The sequence below is a fragment of the Myiozetetes cayanensis genome, unplaced genomic scaffold (genome assembly GCF_022539395.1).
Source record: "Myiozetetes cayanensis isolate MyiCay16 unplaced genomic scaffold, myiCay2020 scf10, whole genome shotgun sequence".
NCBI lineage: Eukaryota > Metazoa > Chordata > Aves > Passeriformes > Tyrannidae > Myiozetetes > Myiozetetes cayanensis.
In genome coordinates, this window is record NW_026086605.1 from 20742704 (window position 1) to 20770579 (window position 27876).

At 40.2% G+C, this 27876-nt stretch overlaps 1 protein-coding gene across 5 annotated transcripts in view; it reads right to left on the reverse strand.

The window, feature by feature from the left end:
* Positions 1 to 27876, reverse strand: part of SORBS1 (sorbin and SH3 domain containing 1) — a 167375-nt gene that overhangs the window by 116720 nt on the left and 22779 nt on the right. For 4 of the 5 annotated variants that reach the window (XM_050305551.1, XM_050305573.1, XM_050305565.1 and 1 more), the window contains one exon: positions 8093 to 8151. The gene's annotated coding sequence lies outside the window, so the exon portion shown is untranslated. The remainder of the gene's footprint in view (positions 1 to 8092; positions 8152 to 27876) is intronic. The other variant, XM_050305548.1, reaches the window with a different exon arrangement.

Below are 27876 nucleotides of genomic sequence, written 5' to 3' on the forward strand. Positions count from 1 at the left end.
ATGGGATACAGAAACTGATCTGTGGAGTATAAACAGTACAACCCCCAGGCATAATAAATGGATTTATTTCTGATCCAAAGTCTGCTATCAGTAACATGTATCCTGTTTCTGCCTTCAATGGGCTTTGGATCAGTCTCCCATGAGCACCATGTAAAGGATATGAAGTCAGACAACTGGAGAAACAAGGACAGTGTAATTTCAGCAATGGCGGGGGGGGTGGGGGGAAGGGGGAAGAAGAAAAATTACTTTCCAGAAAAAAAGGACCTGGGAGATACCACATATTATCAGATTACTGATTTACATAATACAAAAGCCTTTACCAGTACCAGAAGCCCCAGGGTCACATACAAGAAACCAACCAGCAATTCTGGGGAAGTTGCAGCTGGCACAAAGCAGCTCCCCCATGTCAGTGAGGCACCATTTTGTCTTTTCTGGGTAAGTTTTTAGCTGGATTCATTCTCAGTTCACCTGATGTCACATTTCACATCAACACTAATAAGGGTGAAGTTAGAGTAGGGGTAGCATGCAGCATATTCTTTCAGTATCAGCCAAGGTTTGGATCAGTTTACACCAGTCATGAAACCACAGATCCACAGAAAAACTTAAAAGATCTTCTACAGCTCAGTGCAACAAAGTAAAAGCCAAGAGAACAACTCAGGTTCAGAAAACCCGCTATTTGGGAACAAGTAAGATTATCTGTGCTTCCAGAGCAATCTACCTGGCACTTCTGAAGACCTAGAAACAAACATTTGAATTGACTCATAAACGGCTTGAGGCCAAGTGAAGAACCTGTGGTAGAGTAAGAAGCAGAGTCTGGAAGCCCTAACCTAGCACCTTTTCTCTTTGGCTGACTTACTGTTCTCCAGACAGCTTGTTTCTCTCCTGATTACAGGGTGGTAGCTCCCCCTCCACAAAGGACACACCATTTCTGATAAATCATTCTATGTGTTCACCACCTACCCTGCTTTCAGCACTAGTCCAAAGCACCCTGCTCCTTTCCCTGAGATGGGTGTAGGTTAAAGGCAGTGCACTATCCACAGATACTCCAAATTTTCACTTTTAAGACTAGAGAGGTGTCTTGGCCATAAAGTTGCAGTCTGGGTCCTCCCTCTGCCTATTTCTTTGATTTGGCTGAAGCCTTATCCTAACACTGCCTCCTCTTCTCTCCTGTTTCTCACTGCAGCCCTGGTGGTCCCTGCATGCAGCACAGCTGCTTCTCCTTCCCTCCTGTCTAAGCTTATTTCTAAAATGCCTCCTTGGAGCAGATGTTTCCCATGTGTTTCACCCTCTATTTTCTTACTCACCCCCAACTTTTTCAATGCAAGTAACAGACTATCTCCTTCATCTTCCAGATCCAATCCTAAAATAGTGCAAGCATCCCTTAATCAGTCTGCCCAGCTTGGTTCTGGGGCAAGCAAAAAACAACAGTCTCTACCTTTTCCTCTGGTAATACATGGGCAGGAGACAAAAATAAGTTTTAACGTTGGCAATGCCTGTGGTTCCCATTTCACATTGAGATGATCAGCTTTGGCTTTGGTATTTTTTGGTTTCCTTTCATGATTAAATTTTATTTCTTGGAAATATTTTGTTAAACAGGATTAATATCTGCATCATTTGCCACCTTCCCTTCTTCCTCATCCTTCTGTTTTCTAGCTGCCATTAAAGCCTTATTTACAGGTACAAATCTTAAGTTTATACATACTTCATAGGTCCCCTCCCCCTTCTCTGTGACATTTCCCTCTCTCCATCTGTCTTCCCTTGGACCAGTGCCTGCAGTGGCAGTAGACTTTTACACAAATTACCTTCACTCTGCTTCATGTCTCAGAAATTGGTTTCAATATCAGACCAATTCAATCTAGTTTCACAAGCTTATGTTAACTGTAGCTCAGTCCTAAACCAATACACTCAAGCAGAACTGGTACTGTAACACCCATTTTAAGGTACCAGAACTTCCAGTCTCTCATAGGTAGAGATAAGTTTTGTGGGAGAGGGATGGGTGCAGCGTTTCCAACCCCTCCTGTGCAATACTGTGTTTCTCTGAGCAGGATTACTCACTTTAGGCCAAGTCCTGAACACCACCATCAGTTTGCAGCACAAAACTGCATGGTATGGTCAGCCAGCCCTGCCCCAAGGAAGGGGAGAGCATCAGAGTATGCAGTACCAGCAGCTGCCAACAGAGAGATCAGCAGAAGAACCCAAGCACCTAGAAACCTGAAAATTAAGTCATGCAGATTTTGTCCATACCACAGACAGTCCACAAAATACTAGTCAGTGGGGATTTAATTCTTTAAAGTCCTGAATCTGATCTCAGTCTCAAGCAGGGAGTAGCTGGTAGCTGTGCTGGTTCTCAGTGTCCTGCAGCCATGGCACTTGTCCCTCCCAGAGGGCCTTGAGCTGGCAAGTTGGCAGGCAGGGCAGGCAGCGTGATCAGTCCCCTTGCTCCACGGGCAACTGTGGTGGAAAACAAAGCTGGTGGCAGGACATCCCTTTTCTGACAGCATTAGTCCTGAATTTGCTGTCTCCATGCAAGTAGCTCTCCAGCATGTGATTTCCCACATTCCACAAGTGCTCCGACAAAAATTGTTGCATTCAGCCAAGTATTTACTAACTCCCCTGATATCTGTATATTAGAAAGTACTGTGGGGGTGAGTGAGAGCAAAGAGAAGTGTAATGATCCACAAACATTAAGTGTAGTGCTGGGTAAAGAAAAAATTTGCTTTCTAAATGCCGCATACAGATTTATTGCAGGGGCAAAATGGGCGTGTAGGCACTGAAAAGCTGTAGGTAAAGACCTTAATTTCATTTTCAGCCTCACCCAGAGTCCTTCTCCAGGAATTGAGCTGTATCACTTCACTTTCTGGTGTTTCATAAACACCAAAAGTTTACATTAATGCTACATATTACTAAGGTTGTATACTCAAGAGTCTTTCATTATGCCCAGATCTGAGATGAAACTTCAAGGCACCACCAAACAAAATCAGCAGAAACGTCCATAATTTTGTAGCACTGACATGAAATTTTTTTTACCAACTACCAAGAACTTGCACTTACTGGTTTTAACAGGTGAAAAGCTCCCCAGCAGTATGGGCAAGATTGAATGCATTTTAATGGATGTGTCAAAACTGCTGTGGAGCCCTGCTGCTCCCAATATTGCCAACAGACAACAAGGACGAATAGTAGTAATGGATGGCACTTCTTTCTCAACACTAACTACCTCACTGCTTCACATAAGCTTTCACTTTGACTAAAAGTTTTAGTTTTACCAGCTAGAGAGGACATGAAGGGTTTTTGGTTTAAGGGTTTTTTGTTGTTTGTTGGGGGAGTGGTGGTTGTGTTTTGGTTTGAGTTTTTTTTTTAGGGCTATCTAGTACCCTAGACAGCTCTTCTCAGGGCCAGCCCCTGTTATAATATCACTATTTCTCTCTTCCTAGACAGTCTACTAGACTTACAGATTTACTGAGATTCCATTTGGCTGGAAGCTCATTATGCAGTGTTTCCTGTAGCTCCCATATAGGACACATTCCAGGCAACAGATAAAAATATCTGTTCTACCCTTCGTTTTTCAATTCCTTGATATGGCTGTAAAAAAAAAAAAAAAAAAAAGGAGAAAAGGCAAGAAAAGAAAAAACTACAAGAAGCCTCAAGAATTCAGTATTAATCTAGGGACAAGAAATTCAGATCAATAAAAAGAGCTTCCCAGGTGGAGCACTGAGAACGGAAAAAATAGTACAGAGCTCCAAATACCAAAAGGTAATGAAAAAACACTTGCAGTTTTATCAGGATAGACCAAAGTAACTGTATGTACTGCTTTAAAGACACAGTCTTTCTCAGACTTTATTCCACTCTGTCCCATCCTCAGTACCTGCAAGACACTTTCAATCAGGTCTGCATATTGAAGACATTGCCTGAATGTTAAAAAGTGGCAAGAGAAAATTCTTCTATCTGTTCCTGGACATTTCATATTCAAGCTTATCTCATAGCTAAGAACTTCTCTTCCATTCTTTACTACTTCCTAGACTTGTTATCTTGCTTCAATTCCCATTTTCACTCTTTTTACACCACCTGATTTGTTACTTCCTAGACCTGCAAATCCACTTCTCCAGTCACTGTCTTCTCAGAAATCACTTTTCCTTCAAATGTTTCTCACCCTTCCTTCTATAAGCAGCTGTGCTGTATGTCATCATCTAGGTGGGATTTAGACTGGTGACTCTACAGTGCAAAGAACAGGCCTTATTTATGTTTGTGAATCCTTGTCTGACTTTATGCTGCTGTATAAATGTTTAATAGGTACTAATGCATTTGCTGGAACAAGTTAATACTCAGTGTACTGTCTGGATACAATCCTTGCTGACTGTCAGAAGCTTCTGGAATTAAAAAAAATGCAATTGTTTGGTGACACTGCAGTTTCAAAGTGAAAGGATCCAACAGCTGAAATAGTCTAATGAACCATCATTGGAACCAGCACTGGAAATGGCCTTATTTACTCTTCCCATGTTTGAATCAGGACAGAGTTTGAAAGCTCAGTACTGTGGACGTGAGGCCATACTCAGCTACAACCACTGTACTTTATCTCCTCTGTGTTATCTATCTCCAGGCCCTCAAGGTCACAACATTAAAAAAAAAATATTTCACATCTTTGGTTTCTCCTTAATGTTGGCTGAAGAGTCTAGAATGGTCCTGTGCACTTTTCACAATGGTCTTGGTGTGATTTCCCTCTGGGCTTGACTGTATCAAATCCTGTGTAGCATTAACTGGAAAACAGAAACCCCAGTAGCAGACCAGATGCAGAGTTTTTATTTCACAGACCAAATAGAAGCTGTGATTCACCAGTGACACCACACAAGCAGCGACTGCTCAAGCAAACAGGGAATGCATGATGTCTGGGCCTCAGGGCAAGTGAATAAAATATGCTGATGCTAACAAAGAAAATCCAACAAGGGTGGCAAGAGTGTCAGGATTTCATGTCATCTAGTCTCATGCTAACGCTCATGGAGACAAAAAACCACATCACAAATTTCCACAATTAGTATGAAAAAAAAAATAATCCAGGGTGTGTTCTCTCTGTACCAGGTTGCTCCTAATGGTGAGCCTACAGGTAAGTCTTATCCCATAATCTCAACAATTTGTGCACTGTTGCCACGAAATCCAAAGCTAGAAAGAACCACTGTTATGGCATGTTCATAGGGGCTCTGAAACAATGAGTGCTGGATGGTGCCCATCCAGCCATCCACTTTCCAACACTGCCTCCTACGATCAGGTTCTCTTTCTTAATAATTTTAATACAGTTTCAATAACAGTATTTCTAATGTCTTACCCTTGAAAGAGATTTGACCAAGTGAAGAACTGAGAAGGTTTTCACAATGGGCAGCGTGCATCAGGAAAGAAAAATCTGTATCTCATGGAAGGAAGTCTAAGCAAATGTCAACTGTAATAGAAAAAATCCTGCAACAGTAAAATCTATTGGACTTTATACAGTTTCTTCCATGGCATAAAACACACTTCAGTCATTTAAAAGTAGATTGGACCAAGAAGTACAAAAATATACTGCAGGGCCACAGCTATATCAACACAGTAGCAAAAGAGCTAATACTCTGTTTTCTCTCATGTTCAGGATTATGCATGACAAGATTTCATTACTAGTCAACATCTATTTGCCTGCAACCAATGCAATTTTCAGAATTCAGATTTGGTGTAAATTCCTATCTGTTTGGGAGGAAAGATGCACATGATTTATCAAGTGGTAAGCATTACAGATCTGAAGAGAGATGAAGGGAGGGGCAAGGCTGCTTAGTGCAAATGAGTTAGGGACAGAAACTTTCAGAAAGCACAGAACTGAAACCCTTTAGAAAATATGCCCCTATATGTCTCAAAGCTGAACTTTTTACAGAAATTCCCATTCAGCTCTTGTGGGGAAAATAAGCACCCAAACCTGTCCATAACTCTACCTACTGCAACTGGTGTCAGGAACATTTCCCCTGAAGATGTAATTTTCATGAGCTTTCTAGCTCATCAAATATCAGACCTCAAATGTGAGAGGATTTTCAGATGAGAATGTAAACTTCTTGGTGAAGTCCTCATTGTTTGAGGAACATTATTTTCAAATTAAATTAACTGTTGCATCACAAGCTGGACAAGTGGTACAATGCCTTTGTGCTTAATGCAAACTAATTTGCAACAAGGAGGAGAAGATAGAGGTCTGTTTATTGTTTTATTTTGCCTCTAAATAACACAGTTTCAAGTTATACAAATAATCAAAATAATAGTAAACTGAGCAACTAACCTTCACAATCAATTCAGAGCTCACAGCTTGTACCAACTCCAAACCTGCTGCTGAAAGTATGCCCCACCATGAATTCGTTTTGTCAAGGAATCCAAACCTAATTCACAACAATATATTTCTGTAGAAACCACAAAAGTTCTTTCAGAGACATTTTGCTTTGTCTCTGACTGCTTTAAAATGTAACAAGCTCAGATTCAGATATGATTAGACTAATCTGCATTCATTCTGGTACTGAACGGATTTATGGTGCCTTGTATATTCACAGAAAAGTCACATCTTCAAAAGGTTTCAAGGATGAACTGCTAAGCCTTGGGGACTAAAAAGCCCTTTAAAACTGGGGTCAAGCTAGGCATTTAGATTCAAAAATAATAAATAAATCCACTTGGAGACAAAGGCCTATTGTATACCAGTCTTCCAGGAAAACCCATGGGTGGTTGAGAATTACTTGGGAAAACTTTGCGGAAATTAATTCTGATTCATTCTCAGTTCTTTCTTCCACACTGAAAACAGGGGGCTGTGGAGGCAGAAAAGCACTGGTGAGTTCACCCAGGGTCAGGGAATATCTGGCTTTCCAAATGCAGAATTAGAAAATGTTTGTGGTTCCTGGGACACTGAAAGAGAGAACCCAGAACATTCCCTGCCCTTGGCTCACTGAGATTCCGGGCCATCACCAGCTCCAGCTACAAGGGGGTGGATGCACACTTAGAAGGTACTCCAGGCAAATTGCAGTTGTCAAAGGTTATGTGGTGCAATAGTTCAAAAGAACCACATCCTACCCTCTGCTCAAGAGAAAGAAAAAAACCCCCAAACCCACCAAACCAATAAAAGAGCCTCACTGTTCCTCATCATACATTGCTTTCTGTTATTAGGCAGACACTGTCAAGCTGACATGTACATTAGAAATCAGAATTTTACTCAGAAAATTTGCATTTTTATATATATATATAAACTAATCACTACACTATGTAGTTTTCTGCACTAGTTTAAAAAAAGAACTATCGTGCTATAGTAGGGGCTTTTACAGTAATCTTTATAGAAAAACACTATTCTTTACTCTTAACTCTGCAATCATACGTTAATAATTATCACCACAAAAGCTATTTCAATTCTTCCAAGTTATACAACAAACTAGACAGCAAGGACAGCTTTGAACCTTTGAACATCAGGTTCTTGTTTACTATGTTAGCCTGGTTTTAGGTCAAAATTGTACACATCTGCTGAAAGCACTTTCTCTACATCAGGCAGTTCTGGTAAAACTGCTTCAGGTACCAAGCTGCTGAGGAGGAGCTGTATAATCTTGATTCAGTGCCTAACTAGAAAACAAGACACTCTTACAGAGAGCTAGGAGAAAGACTCCCAGACTTGGCAGGAGGAGGAGAGAGTGCTTCCATTATGCCACGTTACTTGCTCAGGAGTGATAACTGAGTTAGAGCATAACCTTGGGGAATCATTAATTAACAGACACACTGAAATCAGTGTATACCTGCTATTAATAACTATTTTTGTTCTTGAGCCTCTGAAAACAAGTGTTTACCTATTATCTACTATCAGGCAGCCCAAACTTGAACATCACTTGCAACAGTGTACAAGCGAGATGGTCACTGTTGTGTGAATTAACCTGAAATCTCAAGCTTAGTTCTGATTCGATGCAACTCTGTGGAGAAGACCTTTGTACTGTGTTTGAAAGACTGCATTCAAAAATCAAAGAAGTAGTCTTCTTCTGCCAATAACTTTGAAATTCACTTTCCTGGAAGTTTCCATAGTGCAATTTAGATGAATATAGAGGAGAGTAACAGTGTCTAGCATACATACCTTTGGCAGAGCTCAGAGAAAGAGAAGTCACAGCTCTACAGGTATTTTCTGGACTCCTACTGGAAAAGAAAAAAAAAAAACAGTGTTACAGAATACAGTAATCTAATGCAGCTGTTAGAAAAAATGAACAATAAAATGCTTTCTCAGTCTAAAATAAAAGAAACCACCACCTTGGGATAAGCAAGAAAATTTGACAATTATTTCTAGCCCATCCAGTTCAACTAGACTTGTTATCCTGTAAAGCTAAGTGTCACCATTTGCATATGAATCAGCTTTTATGAGGCAAGAGCCTCTGTGTCTATATGAAACCCAAGGCAATATCATGTGTGTTTATCATTCTGTAAAGAGAAACAGTGCCAAACTTCTGCAGCACCCACTTTAGCTGGTGAAATCCAGAGAACTGAATGTGCTGCTGTTAGCATTTGGAGTCAGGGATATGTTTTGATCTAATACATCAGACACAGACTCACTCGATGACAAGAAAGTACTAGATTCTGTAACAGGTTAAAATAGAGACAAATATGAAAACACTCTGTATGCAATTTATGCAGAATAACTTCTACTCATCGTATTTGAATTTTTTCAAGCGTGTTCAAAACTTTCTAAAAATACCACGGAAGTTGGTAAATAGCTACATTCTCATAGCTTGTCACATATGTGACAGCTTGACTGACGGATATGAATGGTCTAATACTACTTTAATTATGTTGTGTTTAATATGAACTTATATGTGAGCCAGGACTAGGACAAACATTCTTATATACAACGAAATCTGCTTGAGAGCTTTGGCCATTATGATTTAGTCAGGTGCCTTCTTCCTTGCCAAGGACACGGCCTGTGGATAGCTATATGTATGGATACAGTGGGTGTGCCAGAGAGCCAGGTCCCTGCAGTGGGCATTATGCTGCTGCTTCTCCATCTTGCAGTCTCTCAGGAAAGTCCATCCTCCTGCCTGAAGCCACTGGCCTTTGCCTGTCTCTTCCTCCAGAAGAAACAAATGGAAGCAGAGCTGCCTAAAAAGACAAATCTGCAGAAGCTTGATCTAAGCCCTGTAGCAGATCTGGTTTAAGGATCTCTGCTCAAGGTTAAATCTTGTTTTTTCTCACCTCATTAAGGCCATATAGTGGGAACTCACCCAACAATCTCCCCCACCCACAACAGGCATTTCTGTACATGTTTTCAAGAGCAGGCAACAGCAGCTGGAAAATTCACACTCTGCTGCTACCACCAAGGACAAACAATTAGAAATACCAGCAAGCAGTGGAATTAAACTTGTACTCTTCAAGTCTAGTGTGAATGATACAAGCAGGGCCCATGCTCAAAGCTGTCTTTCACTTCATGCTACAAAGCCTCAGGACAGGTAGAGCTCCAAGTTTTGAATTATCATTGTATTTAGATCCTGAGAAGGGAACATTTACACTTTCTGTATATTGCCAGTGAAAAGCTCTCCTCAATACAGAAGAAGGTCCTTCTTTGCTTTTTAAATGGTGGATCAGTAGATATCTCTGGATGGGAAAAAGACACCAGCTTCTTCCCAGTGGAAAGGGCATAGGATGAAAACTTCCCTTTTTCATACTGGAAGTTTTATGTGTGAGTCAGGACAGCTGCAGTCCTGAAGCAGAAGGAAAAAACAGCAGCTCTCCTCTAAGACACCTTCTGTCACCAGAAAGGAATCCTGACTACAGTGGCATGTAACCCCTCACATCAAAGATCAGTCCATTGCCCTGTGCAAGACAAGCCCCTCTGGGGAGCTGTCTACACTAGGTGCACAGCACACCACTGCTTTTCTTCACTATGATGGTGGTGAGGCATTGGAACTGGTTGCTTGAAGAAGTTGTGGATGCCATATCCCTGGACATGTTCAAGACCAGGCTGGATGGGGCTTTGAGCAACCTGGTCCAGTGGGAGGTTTTCCTGCCCATCGTAGGGCGTTTGGAATTAGATGGTCTTCAAGGTCCCTTCCAACCCAAACCATTCTAGGATTCTATGATTTTCTATCCTACTGATCCTTTTTCAATCACAAGATTTATGCATGTGTTGATATGCTCTTGTTGGTACTCCAGTCAACGAGTAACTTCCCCCCTGTTGCTCTGGGAAATAAAATGCCTATCAACTTTCCTACCTCTTTTTCCCTCTCAGAATGCAACATGTCTCACTGACTATTGGAACTCAGAAGTAAGGACTGGGGCTAGGAACATCTCATCCCTTTTCACTCCATCTTCTCAGTTTCTGAGCCTCATTTTCCTCAAGAGTCAATAGATAAAGCCCACCACCCATAACCATGCTGTAACACCACTGGGCATAACAATCAGATATCATGTGGTACCACTGATACCCTAAAGGCCCTTCACCAGCATACATTTCGGCTGCATGCCTAGCTTAGCTGTGTTCCTGTGTCATTCAGTTCTTAATTTCTCACTTATTGTCTGTGAAGTGGGAAGAGTGACCCTATTCTACTCAATTTGGGCACTATGGTGTGCTGGCATCCCTACAGAGGAACTTTAATAAAGAAAAAAGAGATGCATACTAGCAATGGCACAGCTGGATCTTCCATTTCTGTCCTATACTTACTCTGGATCCAGCCTATCCAATGCCTACCTTATGCTCTAATGCCAATGCTGTTATGGAAAGTACAGTTTATTTTCCGCCCTGTCCTAATTTATGAGGGGCAAATGCTGAGTACAGGTTGCCTGTAATGTGACAAACTTGGATTGTTTACCTGCACAAAAGCTTTTAAGCTCAAATCATGCCCTACCCGCAGCCACACAAATAAATGCCTCTGGAAATAGAAACAAAACATGAAAAAACAGTCAGACCTCTTTGCAAAAAATAAAACATGCCTGGATGTTTTTGGCTAGAATGTAGAGTCAAAGGCCAAGAACAGTAAGTGAGACACAAATACCCCAATTCCAGCAGGAATTCCTCAAGGAAAATCCTGGATTTTCCATACACCACGAAACAGTCAAAAGACTAAGTATAATGGAACAAACATTATTATGAATAGCAGCAATAGTAGGTGTTATCATTAGATAAGTAACTCTGACACGAACTGTTCTTATCTAGCGTTAATTCAGAGTGCCAAAGGGTTGTTCTTTTCATATGTTTGCAATGGAGGAGAAATTCTTTGAAAGTGCAATTAAGTTCAATCAGTAACACATGCTTCCTACAGATATCCCTGAGGATCAGACACACATTGCAATCACATTCCAAACAGCTTGAAAGGCAGAAACAGAAAAATGAAATTCTACTTTTAAACTTTTGATTCAGAGCTTGAAGAAACAGTATCCAGGATGCTGCCTGTTCCTTGCAAAATGGTTTGGTGAGGGCAAAACATGCAGAGATTTCCTTCTGGCAAGTGCAATAGTCTTTTTGGTTAGGTGGCAGCCATGCACCTTCTCAACTGCTTGAGCCAGATGAGAACACAGTATCTGAATTATGAAGTTTTTGATGAAGTAGTATGCAAAATAGGGCTCAAGCAAATTTTTTAAACTACTTACAAAAGCAAAATGTCTGGCTATCCAGGTAGAAGTAGCAAAGATCCATAATCTAGATACCATCATTAAAAATGCTGTGGTACTAGAAGTTCCTGGAGTTAGGAGGAACCCCTTCTGCGCAATCTTCCCTGCATCTCATGCAGAAATCTCATTCTTAACTATCAACCCCCCCTCTGCAGTACTTCCTAACTACTGTTCACCATGAACTTTCCACTTTTCCCTTGTGCGCTGTTCAGCCTCCCAGACAATATTTCTGCCACACCTGTTAAATATTCAAGCAGCAACCACTTAGAAGACCTGGCAGAGAGAATGTATCTGATAAAGCTGGATAGTTTTCTGCATGCAAAGCCCAGTGGGAAGCTTAAATAGAGATATTTTGTATCCTAATATGAACTGTGCTGTGACAGAAAGGGTAAGAACATTTCTCTGATGTTCTTTGATTTTGATGGAGTGAATATTGTCCTGAATTTACTGTTTCCAGTGTCAACTGCTGAATGTCTGCCCTTCTCTAACCACATCGTATCTTCAGGTGGATGTGTCTTCCTACCCCTTGTTCCTTGCTTCCCTAGAGCAAGGCTCAGCAAAACAGAGACAGTGCCCACTATCACAGGGCGCTGAAGGCAATATGGGCATCAGCCAGGCTGGTGAGATGCAGAGGTTGGTGCTATTCTGTTCAAAACTTCACTCTTCATCATAGCTGCATGCAGGACATTTTGACTGAGAGGGATCATTCCACTGCAGCATTATTAATTAACAGCTCACTCCTGAATATCTCAGGCAAAGTGTTAACATGCATGGGAACACAGGTTCTTCCAAAATGAGCTCCTGCCTTGTGAAACAGGTCCAGTGGGCTCCAGAGAACTTGGTACTATCCTGTACTATTTTGAGCATTATGAAGGCATTTCAAGCTTAATGTTTTACACAGATTCCAGAATGACTTCGCTTTTTAACCCTTACAGGAAAAGGATATGGTAAGCTCCCTGGAATAATCACTAAACTTTCTGGAGCTGATCTCCATAGCTCAAGCATGCTGACAAATAGGATCCACGTTTAAAAGAAACCCATAAAACCAAACACACACTCCCCATCCCCCCACCACTGTTCACACTATACAGAAGCACATGCTTATTAGAAAACAAAGAGCATGTATATCCATCCTTCTACCCACAAGAGTCTAACACAGTGCCAATTCTCGCCTGCAAGAAGTAGTCTGGCACATCAAAGGATGATCGCTGTGCCACTTGAAATAAAGTGATGGCTGTCATTTTCCACGCGCTGCCTGTGAAAGACAGACATGCCTGGCTCTGCAGAGTACGTGACCCATCAGAGTCAGCATCCGTGTCTGTAAAACCTGAGTGCTGGGAGAAGGGAGAGGGTACAGAATGGAGTGTCACCACCTCTGCCATTTCGGAGCACTTGTTTGTTTTCATCACAAAGCAGTCCGTGTGCAAGGTACTGAAGGTTTAACTCCCTTATTTACTTAACTCCCTTATTTATTTTCATTAACATGAAAATAAATCATCTTCCCCAACCCAATCAGTGACTTTAAATGCCTTTTTAAACAAAAAGCCAGGAAGAGCATCAAGGAGCACACCAGCAGTGCTTCTGTTGAAAGGTCTTAAAGCAAACATGAACATGCCTTTGGAAAAAATTACTTAGGTAATGCAAAGAAGAAGAGAAGATCACTAAAGGAAGCTGAAGGGACACATTTTCTTCCACCTCTAGCCACATGTGGACTGTAATCCTAGCAACTGGAGTTGTTCAAAAGCAAGTGTAGGAGGATAGGGGGAATAAAGGGGAGCATTGTTTATAGTACAGCAGGATCCAAATGAGGAAAATAACTTCTGTGCAAGAACGGAAGACTGAAAGGAAATGGGTAGGTAAAGACAATTGTAGGATTTGTCCAGTACAGAAGAGAATCCCTTCCACGTAGGATGCAATTTCTTCCATGGAAAAGATGTTTCATCCATGGAGCTAGATGATGTAACTCCTCTGGAATAGTAACCTGTGAGTGTCTGTTATCTGTGGTTCTGTTACTAAGCACACTGCGGTTCTTATAATTAGCACTTTATCAGCTAAAAAGTCAAAACATTCCTTGCATCAATATTTAGTCTTGTGTCACCTTTATGAGATGGGTGTCAACTAAGACCGATAGGAGTGTCTGGTGTGAATCATAAATACCTTAAAGGGTTCTCAAAGTATGAATACTCAACACTTTCTGAAAATAAACTTCCTGGAATAAGCTTCGGGGTCACTTCACACCAATAAGCCTTTCTGACATCCTGGCCACTTCCCCTCTTTTATAGCAAACAAAATGGAGGTGCACAGAGGCACCAAACAGCTTCTTAAAAGAAATCTTATTTACAAATCTAAAAGGAGGCAGTTTTTTTTTTTTACCAGTTGTCAAGCACTTCAGATCTCACTAGGAAAATTACAATCCACCTGCAGAATGCTATAGAACAGTTTGAAAACCCATTGAAAAGCATATAATAAATCCCATGGGATTTAAAACAAATGCCTACCAAAAAACCATTGCATTCATTTAGCATCCACACAAGCTTCTGTATGGACAGATTAAGTGAACTGGTCTGCTTGTTGACCTGCATGATATTAATTACTCAGTCCACTACTGTGAAAATACTCTCCTAACTGAATTGTGTCAGGACCAGAAATACAAGCAGAGCCCATATTTTTTGACTAACAGCATCATTTCATCGCAATTACTTCTATGTGGACTCCTCTTCTATGGCACCAGGGGAGTCCAATCAGGCTGCTACTTACACATGGTTTTCTGGGGACTGCTTCAAGGATGACCATAAAGAAAAGAAAGTCTGCTTTAAATAGATTTAAGTCAGATAGGCAAAGATCTGCCACTAACAAAAAATCCTAAAGGGTCTACATACAGAAACCTGTTGAAAAATAATTATTTAAACTTTGGGTATGTTAATTATTGCCCTGAAAATAATTTCATTAAGACTCTTTACACGAAATAAATATTCATACTATTATTCAGTGATCTCAGAAAAACAGCTAAATCATCTGGAAATGCAAGTTGCAGCAAGGTAAAAATACACCAAAACAAAGTAAAAAAAGATCCCCAGGGTTTGAAGGAGCTTTGACAAGCATTTAAAAGAAACACATTTCACCATTTAACTTCCTCATGTTATTTCCAACTGATTTTTGACACTGGAACTGACTTTTAATAGATGCAAAGGAGATAAATGTCTCATTACCAAAAATAAATTCGTCTGTTAGGGATGACAGAGAGAAGCAAAAGCATTGCACTGCCTATTATGGTATTGAGCAACAGATTTCACTCCCTCTGCTATATGCCCATTTATTAAAAATGTGACAAGCTTTACCAAAGAATTCCTGAGCTTCTTTGGTCCTCTCTTTAATTCCTCCATAATTCTTTGTATATATAAACATGTCAGGTCTGGAAAGAAGTTGGGCATGCACATAATTTACCACAGACCTCTTTTTCTATTCAAACACTGGTAAGGAAACAATAACAGACAAAGGGGAAATAATGCAAAAAATTAATGCAATGAAACAAATGTGCCTGCAATTCCCTGTCCAGTCACCAGATGAAGCTGCTTAAAACACCAGCATCAACATGGTTTTCTGTCTTTTTGACCACAGAGACCTCCTATATCTGTACCAGAACTAGATGCATCAGCTCCCAGGGAGCTGAATCACTGCATCGCTGCCTCTGTTTCATGAACGTGCGAGACACTACTTTAATAGGAAATGGTCGCTTGCTTTAGTGTTACCGGTGTGTCACGCACAGCCATAACGCAGTGAGGCCTTTGTTCTCTGCCCAATGTGTTGCCTTTGTAAAATTCCCTCCCTACAGCCAGGTAGAGTAGTAGAATTTTATTCTCACAATTGATGTAATACAGTCAGACCCCTCGCTCTGTCAAATACACACACACACACACGGGTGCACGCTCTCCTAGGCAGCCATACTCACAGATTGTTGCTTTTCTTCTTGTTCTCCTTTGATGAGATAAAGATCCCTCCACAAAGAAAAACTGCACATCTGTGCAATCAGAACGGTTTCTGTTCAGACCGTCGTTACACTTTAAATAAAACAGCCTGGAAAAAATTTCTCTGGGATATTGCTGCTTCTGAGGTTCGAAGCTAGACAGCCATGTAAAAACAGAAGCATAGAAGCTCTTCCACCATATCCTACAGAAGATGTGATCCTGTGCTTTACTCAGCTATTCATCTGCCCTTTAAAGCGAATTCAGCTGAAGCAATTATTCCCTGGCATATAGGAGGGCTAGATAGCCTAATAGGTCTCTTCCATCTCTAAGCAATTCATGCCTTGCATGGCTTGTTTTTATTGACTTATCTTACTGGCTGTTTGTGGGCAGGAGCACGTGCCTCATGCAAATGCCAAGACCTCTGTTGCTTTGGGATGCTACTGCGTAAATGCAAGTGAATAGGAATTAAAATAAACATCACTTTACTTCTAAAGGATTAAGTCTATATAATCATGCATAGTTTTTACACACATAGAGAGAAGCTTCAGCAATACCACCCCACAAACATTACATTAACCAATCTAGCCCCTTCTAGGCTTTACTTCTGCTTCACCACAGCTGATAGATACCTGAGCTGCTCTTTAACACCTTGAGCAGGGATTCCTGGTGCACTGAGGCAGAAGTCTTGACACCTGAGACAACCATCAAGACCGAATAAATACATGCTCTAAATACATCACACTGTTAAGGGTGAAAGAATTCTCCTCTTCACTAAACTGATTTCCTTTGTGCACATTTTTATCTCAGCAGAGATGGATGGTGACAGTTCAAGACAGTAGAAGAAAATGCTGCATTTGTGGCCTTAGTTGATTAGGTCCTCAGCTAATACAAATGGGGGCAGCTATGTGCCTCCATAAAACAAGAGGAACCCAAATTCTGGGTATGCCTTAAGGAGTTACAGTAGCATCAATATCAAATCACAACATTTATTAAAAGCACATTTATGATGAAAAGAGCAAGCATTTTAACTTCTATTTCCAGGAAAAAGTACAGAGGGAGAAAAAAAAACAAAACACAACCTCTTATCTTGAAAAAAACATTATATATTTCAGGACTAATTCACCACATAAAATTCTTCCCCTATCATCTGGAAGGGAGAAGCAGGCTGGGTGAGAGCACTGGGAGAGAAATAAAGGACTCCCAATTCCTAATTCTAAACCATGTTAAAATGACCAGAAAAGCTGTAGTTTTAAAAGTTAAGCAGCAAAACTTAATCACAGGAAAGGAAAGTCTGCTTTCACTGCTTGGAAATGTTCCTGACTTTTCCAGTGGGAACATTCAGTAGTAGATGTTAATATTTAACTCTGTGTTTTTCCAGTATTACACTGATCTTCCTGCAGGAATGCAGAGGAAGGCAGTGCACAGCTGAACTGTTAGTATCCTCTAAAAATAAGAGAAAGTGACCATCACAGAAGACAAAAAAACCAAACCAAACCAAACCAACAAAAACCCAGCAGCAGCACAGAATACAAGCACAAGGAGAAAAGCTTCTGAAAAGAAACTTTCTGTATCACACATCACAAGAACATCTTCATGAATCAGCAATGCACATAGACAGTAAGTGATGAAAAAGGCATTAATAAAAATCATTAACTGTCCTCTTTACGGCTGCTTGGAGAGCAACACTACTGCTTCAGTTGGTCACTTAGTCTTTCTGAAAGTGCAATAAGTCAATCTCAAGAAAATCCTCAAACATTAGCCAGTGAACACCTGCTCTTATCTCTGCCATTGCTGCTCCAGCTGCCAGAGTAAACATAACAAGCTCAGCGGGGGATGTCCCCGACACCCTACTGCAAGGAGTTCTTACTGTCTAGTTCTCTCTAATCTTGTTATGAGCCACTCCCTTCCGCACACCCATTTTTTCCCCAAATGCTTTCCAAGTCCATTTCCTTGTTTTTGGAGTGAGCTAGAAACAAGACTTTCAAATTAAACGCCGAAAGCAATCTGCCCACACTCACAGTGAGACATAAGCAGGAAACAACTGTGTGTTCAGAGATGGTAGCACCTGTGGTCCTCTGGTGAACGCACACCCACATCCTCTCCTGTGCCAGAGCACAGGGGTGCAGGATACTTGCACCCCAGTCTTCAAACACTCTGGGCAGGAGGAGCAGTCCTGACATTTCCAATGGAAACTGGTGGCACCTATGAGTGACCATCAGCTTTAAAAGGAGAGACATGCCATTTTGGAGCTTCAAAGACTCTGGAGAGAAAAAGCCTTTAATTTTAGAAAATACAATGAGCGAATAGAAATTGGCGTGTATTTCCAGATGCCAGCCTCATTGTAATGAGATGCACAGGGAAAGTCGATACTCCTACAGACAGAAAAAACCTCATCATATCAGTGCCTTCTACCCCCACCATTCTATTCAGCATCTTTAAGCAGGAGGTATTCTCTAGCCTTTCACACTTGACCTCTTAATTAAAGCATGGTAAAATTAACATCTCAGACGCAATAGATCTTTTACCCACCTACATCAGTAATTAAACTAATTCTCCAGGGAGCAAGAACATTTGTTATATGTAATGTAACTTTAGCTGGGGTATTCCAAAGAAGGAAAAAGAGCTGATGTAATAAATGCAGTCATTTATATTTTAAGGGAGCTATTGTAAATGAAAGGAGAACACCTGTGACAGCTTGAGGCAGCTCCAGCCAAATGAAATCTTTTGTGTTGTGCATTGTGCAGGGACAGTACACAGTGTGGCAATACTGAATAACTAAGTGGTGAAGCAGACAGACCCTATGCCTTCTCTGACTCTCAGATGTTAGGACTATAACCTGCTTTCAAAATCAATGGAACTGTATCTTACAGTAATTTCATATTCAATCTACATGAAAAGCAGGATAGGCCAAAGTAGGTCTAAGATCTTTCTTATGAGCAATACACCCTCTGTTTCACATTTGCGAAAATTCTAGGAGGCCTTGACTCATGACTGAGACAAGCCTAAGACTTTATCACAATACAAATAATTGAATAATTTTATAAAAAGAGTTTATGTAATTAAATATGAAAATGACACATCAGAGTGGCAGAATTGAATATTCTTGAATTATCTTGATGTATGAAAGACCAAGCAACTAGAAAAAAAGGTCTAAGAAGGTAACAAAAAATGTATATGGAACCAAGGAGGCATAGAGGGTACTTGAAGAGCTACAACAGCACAGAACACAAACCCCATTTTTTAGGAAACAAGACTGATTGCTGACATCTTCTCAGATGCAAGTTTTGCAAGTTTGAGGGCTTTGGTTTGTGCTTGAGCCTGAAAGCATGACAAACACTACTTCTGTTGTCAAATCTGGTCCTTGCTCAAAGGGCATATTTACTCAGCCGAGGCATAACTGTTGAGACACACGGCCTGGCAAAGGTCCATGCAGTGACTAGGTAGCCTTTCTAAGGATTTGTCTTAAGCTGCATACAGGCAATCCAGCCTCACTGAGCTTCAGAGAGTCCTCCCTCCCAGGGGACATCTCCACCCAGGGTTTAAATGCATAGTGTCCAGATTATAATCAGCCAGCACGTACGTGACATGTTGTCTCTCCCCAAAACACAGTCAAATCCACATTAGATAAGGTCAAAATTCCCCCAGCCCTTTCTTGCTGTATTACTAAGCACTTAAACAAACTGTATAAACTACAGTCTAAATGTAAATCCTCAACTTTAGTTGATCCCATGATTCATTCATTCAAAGCTACTTAATTAAAACTGATTGATTGCCCGTCAGAAAACAAAACAAAACAAAACACACCAATGTATTATTTCAGAAAGAGAACAGAGACCATTCCCAACTCTCATACCTGTAGTGGAATTAGTAAATCACCTGCAAGAGTGAATCATGACCTATTAAGAGGCATCCCATAGCAGTGTCAATATCTGTTACTCTGAAGAAAAAAAAGCAAGACCATACAATGTCTTTTTGATATAAGTATTAACGGGTGCGTCGGGGGGATAAGATTGCTTTGAGTAGAGGTACTTGGTTTTTTGGTGAGGTGTTGGCAGGGGGCTATTTGGTTTGGTTTTTTTACACATGGTATTGAGGCCACTACTTATTTTAAAAAAATTGGGCTACAAAATTATTCTCATAAAATCAGTAATATGACAACCAAAATTGTTAAAAACCAAACTCCAATTGCAAAGATATCTAAGAATGCATTTGTATTTAAGAGTAAAGTAAGTAAAAACAGAATACTTCTCCTAGATGTTTTAAAGCCATCCCTCTCTTCACCATGCTGTTAAACTGAAAAAAACAGTTTAAGAGTTTATTTCTCACATGTAAACCCCAGGAGCAATCTCCAGCTGCTTGGAAGTTTATACCTTGGCCTCGGTCTGGCGTTTATCAAACAAGTGGCCACCCCTCCAACCCCAAGGGAAGCATATCCACTTCTGCCACTGGTGTTAAGCATCTGACTATTTACTTCAGTCTCATCAAAGGCCAAGAAACAGGCCCAGCAAATTTAGCCTTGCATATTTAAGAATTGCTCTATCTCCACTCATCCAAATTTCAGTCACATGAACAAGTCATTATGATTGTTGTGAATTCTGCAGCAAGTTATCAAAATCTTGAGTCCAAGCAAAACACCATGAAGAAAAACACTTAATGTCTAATCTATTCCAACTATCTTTTTCTTGGCTTACACTGCTCTCTATGATTAATCTTTAAAATATTGCTAAGGAAATGAGACAGCTAAATGGTCATTGTCTTAAGAATACACTGAATATCTCATAGCACAGACAGTTTATTCCAGTTCTACTACGCAAAGCATCAAATACTGAGCACATGACAGCTAAAATAATCAGAGGCATTCAGTTGTGAATAAACAAGGCAGAACATGAATACAGAAAGCATTAAAAACCTTTAATAAACAGATTGTTATCAGCCCATGGAAGGCAAAATTGATTGGGCCACTTCCCATCATATCCAGGGGTACCATCTGGGAAACTAAGAGAACATTTTTAGAAGTAATTAAGATAACTTTTTATTATATTAACAGCAGTAACTGGAGTACATATATGTTCAAAAGACCAGATTCCCAATAAGTACAGGGAGAGTACTTTCTGAAGTCAATGGCAGTTTACAGTGTAATATCATATTACCAACACTAACACAGAATTTTACTTCTCCTCTGTTTTTATTTGCCAGCACCAGAATTTCAAACCTTAAACACATCTCTTAGCTATAGATTCCACACAAGCTTTTGATCTTCATTTCACTGCATTCAACACCTTCCCTCTAAACAGCATTACTCTAAACTTACAGTAGTGTACTTTAGAATGAGAGCAATACCAATAATACCTGAAGTGTTGTAATTAGTCCAGTTCCTTAAATTGTTTCAAGTAAAACAATCTTCAGTACAAATGTACCTCAGGAGTACAAGCCACATGATCCAGATCTTAGATTTGACTCTTTACCCCATGCAATGGAAATGCACCAACGCCAAGAACTGACATCGGGTTTTGTCCACCTCAGTGCAGAGTCAATTATTTGTCATTTGAACAAATCCTATAAATTATATGCCAGAATGATGCAGAGTCTTAATATTCACAATACTTGGATATTCAAAAGAGAAAGGGTTTTTTTTTCCTAAGCGAGAGATTCATGAAGAAAAGACTACAGTAATACAAGGAAATAAGTCAAACGTTTTTTCACTATACAAGAATTTTTTGAAAGTTTTAGATATCAAATTACATGTGAAGCTTGTTCCTAAACCTTCTGACATATAACGGTAGCCACAGACTACGAGACAGCTAATAAATAAAAGAACTCCAGTAGTCTGAGGGAGGGTACTATTGCATGAAGAGCAAAATTCATCCCTCCAGTGTGTGTGGCATGATTAATTTCTAGCAGATGCCGCTAAGGTCATGATTTCTGCTAGAAACATCCCAAAAAATGTTAGAAATTAAAGGGAGTATAATGCTCCAAAACTTCATTGGCAAAAATGTTGTCTCCATCCAGAGACACTGGAGTGCATAAGCTTTGAGGTCACTATATTTCTGCTCTGGCTGGAGAATCATTCCCTTGAGAAACTCTCCCAGAAATTCTCTTGGGACCAAAAGCACCTAGACTGTCCACTGTCACTGTATGGTATGTGATCCCCTTGAAAATTTGGTCCGAGAGAAAAAAATCCTGAGCTGAAGTGCACAGAGCATTTCAAAAATGTATGAGGTAAAGTAATCACTGAGTACAGACTAGCAAAGATTCTCTAGACAAGACTGCTCAGGACTTCATACCATCCTCTGCTGAAACAAACCCCCACAATTTGTACCCTACCTGACAGCAACTCTCCTAAGCTTGCTGCTCTGGCTCAATCAGCCCATGGTCCACACAGCCCATTTCCAGAGAGCCCTGGCTATCCACCAGCTCACCAACAGCTAGCTTTTCCCCTCATCTTCCCATATTCTCTTCTGTACTGAAGCCAAATGGTAGGGCTCTCCTAAGAGACAACTGCAAAATTCTGTTATCTGCTATCATAGAGACTGTTACAGCTCGTGTTCATTTCCCCATACAAAACCTGCTGTCACGAGAACAGCACTGCAGGACAGATGGACAGAGGAAGATGGACAGACCTTTGTTCAGTTGTTTTACAACAGTGTAAACTAAGTCAGATCAAGAGCACTACGTTCAGCTCAGCAGTGTTACGAAAAGGACAAATGATGTCCCCTGCAAAGGCATAGAACATTCAGGAGGGGCTGCAACTCCATCAGCATAGAGGTTCAACATGCCTGTATATTACATTTCTGAAGACCAAAGAAGAGGGAGTTGTAGGTACACATACCCTGTGGTCATTTCTGCAACTGTCAAGCATAGGACACCGATGGCTTTGTGAGCTCGGGTACAGACTGCAGTGCAGCCACAGCCTCAGACAGCTCAGAGAAACCTGGCAGTCCAGGCTGAAAAGTAGAGTGACAGCTCAAGAAGTTAGTCCCTTTAGTGTACCTAGTTCCAGACCCGGTATCTGACCTGGACAGGGTCACAGGAGGGGCTGTGGGAAGTCAGAGGCAACACATACGCTTTGTTTCACTTCTTGCTTCTTGTTTTCTGAATTTCCTTCATTTTTTCTCAAACAAAAACTTAAGGGAGAAAAAGAAAGTCTCTTGCCACACGTCCTTGGAAGGACACTTTGATGACATTACACTTGAATGTTTGTGATTCTATGCTAATATCACAATTAGATCCCAGCTAATCATCACTTCAAGACAGCAGAATGGTCCACCCTTCCTATCAGAGACAATAGCTTAGGGACTTTACAGTGCAATTTACACTTTCCTTGTTACTCAGAGGCTCCCAGAAACTGCAAATTATGGTTGCAAAATAGCAGTATTTTTCATTCAAATCCCAAGGCATTAATTACATAAATACTATTATACACTGCATTTCACAGTCTCTCCCCAGGAAACTTGTTAGGCCCTTTTAATAATGTACAAGCATCATTTTATTCCCATGAAATGGAAGAAACCATGTTCATACAACTACAGATGTCACCGTGAGGTGTTCCTGCACAAAGACAACAGGCATCAACTTCTGCACATATTCAGTGGTAGAAACTGGCCTTTATTACAGTTGCATGTCCAATGATATCAGAAAGGATAAAATATTTTCCTGAGGACAAGGGCAATGGTGCCCCAATCAAGGACTTGTCATCACTTCTGATTAGAAGCTCACAAACACAAAGCCTGTTTTCACTCTAGAGATGCAGGCAAAATAGCACCAGACTCAAGCATGCAAATGAGAAATAAAACAAAAATGGAGAGGAGGAGGAAAAAAATCTTCAAATTTGAAAAAGCAAAGCTACAATGTAATCACATTTCCATAGTGAGAAAGAAAATACTGCTAGTCTCCTTTAGGGGCTAAGTGTACAGGCTCCAAAGAATGGAGAATGTTTTTTAATTCCCGCCCCCCCCCCATGTTGTTTTTCATCCAGGTTACCGTTCATTAAGATAGAAGAAGGAGCTAAAGAACACGGCACCAGAAATAAGCACATTTTCTCCTCCACAGCCTAAAAACTCCTGCCTGGTTTAAATCCTCTGTAACTACCGGGTATCACTACATATTCCCTCAGGAAGTTAGGACAGCCCTAATTAGTCTATGATAATGAAAGATACCTTTTAACTGCTATATCCTTTCTATCACACTACTGGAGGCCATAGGAAATTTTAACAAACTGAAGCACACAGGGATTTGACCCGGACCAGCTGTGCCTGCATTCCTATTAACCCTAGTGGCCCATGGCCACCAGCTGGGACTACCAAATAATCCAGGCATGGTGACAGTGAGAGGACACTGAGCACCAATTCAAATACCAGTAGCTATCACTACTGTGTGCATTAGTGCATCTTAGGGAAAGAAGGGAAACAGTACTGTAGATAAGGCCATCAGTTACTATGGATGCTTCCTGGTTTTGCCATGCTTATGTTACAGCTAAATAAGAAATACAATAATTAAAGAAGGGTTAAGTTTACCATTTTTTAGTTTAGAAGCGAAGAAAATAAAAGCCTTTCCCAACTGCATCCACATGCTCCATTTTATGACTGAACCAAGGCATATAACAAGTTCCCTATTTTTATAGCTGAGGAACACAGGAAGAGAGCTTCTAATTTAGTTACATTTCGTACCACCACCCAAACCCTTATCATCACACCCACATGGGCACCTGGAGCCAGCCTTCAAGTGTAAAGAAGGTGGTTCCATTTTGCAACATGATCAGTTCTATTATAGCTGGTCTACTTGGCAACATGATGCTCTAGAACAGCACACCAAAAGGCTAATTTTTAAGTGTGGGGAATTTTCCCATCTTTAGTTATTTTTTCTTCTTCCTTAGAATGAAGGTGTGTCAAATCTTTGTCCTCTCTTCACAGAAGGGTGCAGAGCACTTGTTTAGGGCAAGCTGTGGATTCTGAAAGTGTGGAACCTGCAGCCCAGAGGCAGTTCACTCAACATCTCCCCAGGGTAGTGACTTTGGGACAAGGTATTTCAGCAAATCAACAACCAAGGATCCAGACAGGCACACAGGAAATGTGTTTGGTAGATAGGATCCCATCAGCATTTTGTCAAAATTGAGCTATCTCTGAAGCACATTTCAATTTCAGAGAATATGTGGCTTGCTAGAAATAATGCACTGGAATTCTTCCCACACCTCAGAGTCATTGGAACCAAAGAGTAATGTACTTTAATGTGCATCAATATTGTCTAATGTCACACAGTATCTATAGGTTTAAAATAATGAGCTCTGATGATCAGAATATTTCTTGTTTTAATGCACTGCTTGAGAATGTTCATTTTTGGAAGTCATGTTTAAGGTTTATCCAAACTGGGGTAAAATTTGGGTAATTTGGGGGTTTTTGTTATTTCAAGCTTGGCTTTTATGTCTTGCTTGGCAGGAGTCCATCAGAGTTAGAATTTCCTACATTTTGCTTTGGGATGATCTGAATAAAAGACATTACTGTTCAATATTTCAAATTAAAAGGCTTCAGCCCTTCACAGCATGTAAACCACAACTGACTTGTCTGTGCCATTAAAAAAAAAAGGAAACAACACGAAAAAAAATCCCAAACAAGCTTTTTTGATGTTAGAAGAACAACATATTCCCTATGGAAACATGTTTAGCATTTTGCCAAATAGATAAAACCAGATTTTAATGACAACGAAGGAGCTACTGTAACAGTACAACAAAACACAACATTAAACAGCATTTACGTGCTTTTCCAGGCCCTTGAGGACATTACAATTCTGCCATTCTGACAAAATATTTTTCATCTTTATTTAAATCGTCACAGAGGTTTGGTGATTTGCCAAGAAACCTGTTGAAGGCAATGTGGTTTGCTGCACGAACTTAAAATACTAAAAATACCTCCTCTGTGTATCCCCTGAGACTATTTCTTTCATTGTATACTGTTGCACCAAGTATCTGGGATGTTACATTTGCTGAAAAAGTTCTCTGAGCTCTGATGCCTCAAGACATTTTGTTTTACTTATGCATATTCCGTGGTAGGTGTAAGTCAAAGAGATCTGATGAATGACTGTAATGAAATGCTCTTCCCATAATGAGACACCAAAAAATGCAGTGCCAAATTGATACTAACAGCACAACCATATTTCAACTCACAATTTTATCTGTCCTGTGGCTCTGCACAAACTGTAACATGTATGCTCATGTACACTGCACATTTGGACCACAAAAACAAGGTGAAGAAAGACTCCCAAATCAAGTTGTTTGAGGGGGTTTGGGGTTGAGGTTTGGTGTTTTTTTTGGTTTTTTTTGTTTTGTTTTGTTTTTTTGTTGTTTTTTTTTGTTGTTGTTTGTTTGTTTGGTTTGGATCTTTTTGTGGGTTTTTTTTTGTTGTTTGTTTGTTTTTGTTTTTTGCAAACCCACAATACACCCAGCTTGCATTGCTGAATTAGTACTGCTGAACTCATACAACATCTTACTTTCATCTTACTTTAACAACTACTTTGCTGTGAATGGTTGACATATAGATAAACCAAGATACAGGATGCAGATGTCAAATGAAGTGAGAATAAATGAATTGGAGAGGTCTGAGGCATAACCAGATAAACTGACATTCAATAGCAGCCACTGCTACAGTCTGAGAGTATGGGAAACCACTCAATAATAATGTCATAAGGAAGAATTACACAGTATTGTTTTAGGCTAAATAAAAATTGCATTCCATTTCTTCTCAAGCTTACACTTCATTATATGATTCTTCAATTAGGTAGATAAAACAAAAATATGCTTTCATTTGACCATGGATAAAATGGCTTTGCACTATAGCATTTGTTTGGAGCAAGAACCAAATCTGCTTTTGTTTAGAGCCTGAGAAATGGAGCTGTGGTCCTGTTTCCTACCAGCACTACTGTAACACAAACAGCGTAATAAAACATTGTCTCCTTTCTTCCTAGCTAAGAGGTGCTACATCCATCAAATGTAGCTGTATGGAAATAGGAGATACAACATCCTTTCATTCCTCACCACCCTTTGCAGACACCCAGGCTGCAGTAAAACAGTTTATCATTTTGCTTTTAGCAGTCATAGAGCAGTTACATTAAGTGACCTGGGGAAAACAGTTCTTGGGGGAGTCTGTCAGCTACTGAGAAAATCTGACTCTTTTCCTTTGACTTTGTCTCTACAGAGAAGAGATCACGGACTTTAAGATAACAAATAAAGTTAAATACCACTTCCTGAGTCTGGATCTTGTTCTTGGCACTACACAAAGAATAATATCCACAGATCTTCACAACAAAAGGGCTTGGGATTTTTTTTGGTAGTGGTGTTCTTTTTAAAAGCTGTTTTTTTCCATGATACACACATTTCCCACAGCTCACACTGAGGTATCTGATCAGGTTTTAGACTCTTATCTTACAGTCCCTCTCTTTTGTTAGTGAATTCATCTCTCTGGGAATAGTGCTACAAACAGTGCTGAAAAGAGAAAGGCATTGCAAAGGATCTTGTGTGAAAGGTAATTTTGGTTCAAATGTTTTAAATCTAAATGGCTTTTCATTCTGATTCTCCAGTAAATCATTTTAGTTCATATTTAATGAAAAAAAAGTTCAAGGTAGATTATTATAGATGCATTTCTGCTGTCAATGAATCATCTGAGCTCTCAATAAGAAAGCATAATACCTACCCAACAAATAAACATAATATTTAAAACACTCAAAGCATGCTATCAAATAGAGAGATTGTTACACTGCCCATATCACCTAACCCAGTAGACACACACACTAGCTATTTTGTTCTCAAGCTGCAATGTCATTTACCAAAATACTTGTTTGTCTGAACATTGAATATCTTATTTGTGAGGACTTTGGACTAATTCAAGATCCCTACCCACAGGCAACCTGATGCCTGTTACACAGTGTACCAGACTACTTAGACCACAGCACAACCTTTTGTTCATACAGAAGAGAAATCACCTTGAAGGACCCATTCATTTGAGGATTTAGGCATTAAAGACATACTTCTCTATTTCTGATGGTTTGAGTTTGTTTACCCTTCGTCCACCTGTACTTGCAGCACCTACTGCACAATCCTAATTTCTGCTAGTATTTATTTCTAAGCCTTTAACATTTGGTTCCTCTCCTGCCTCCACATGTATCTAGACTGCAGAGAAGGCTGGAATGTATCATAGAACCTAAAAACGCTGTATCAAAGACTTAAGGCCTAGGAATCAGTCACACAATCCTTTCCATTATATTCGATCCTTCCCTATTAGCATGCTCAATAATCTAGCACTCCTTTGCCTCGGAA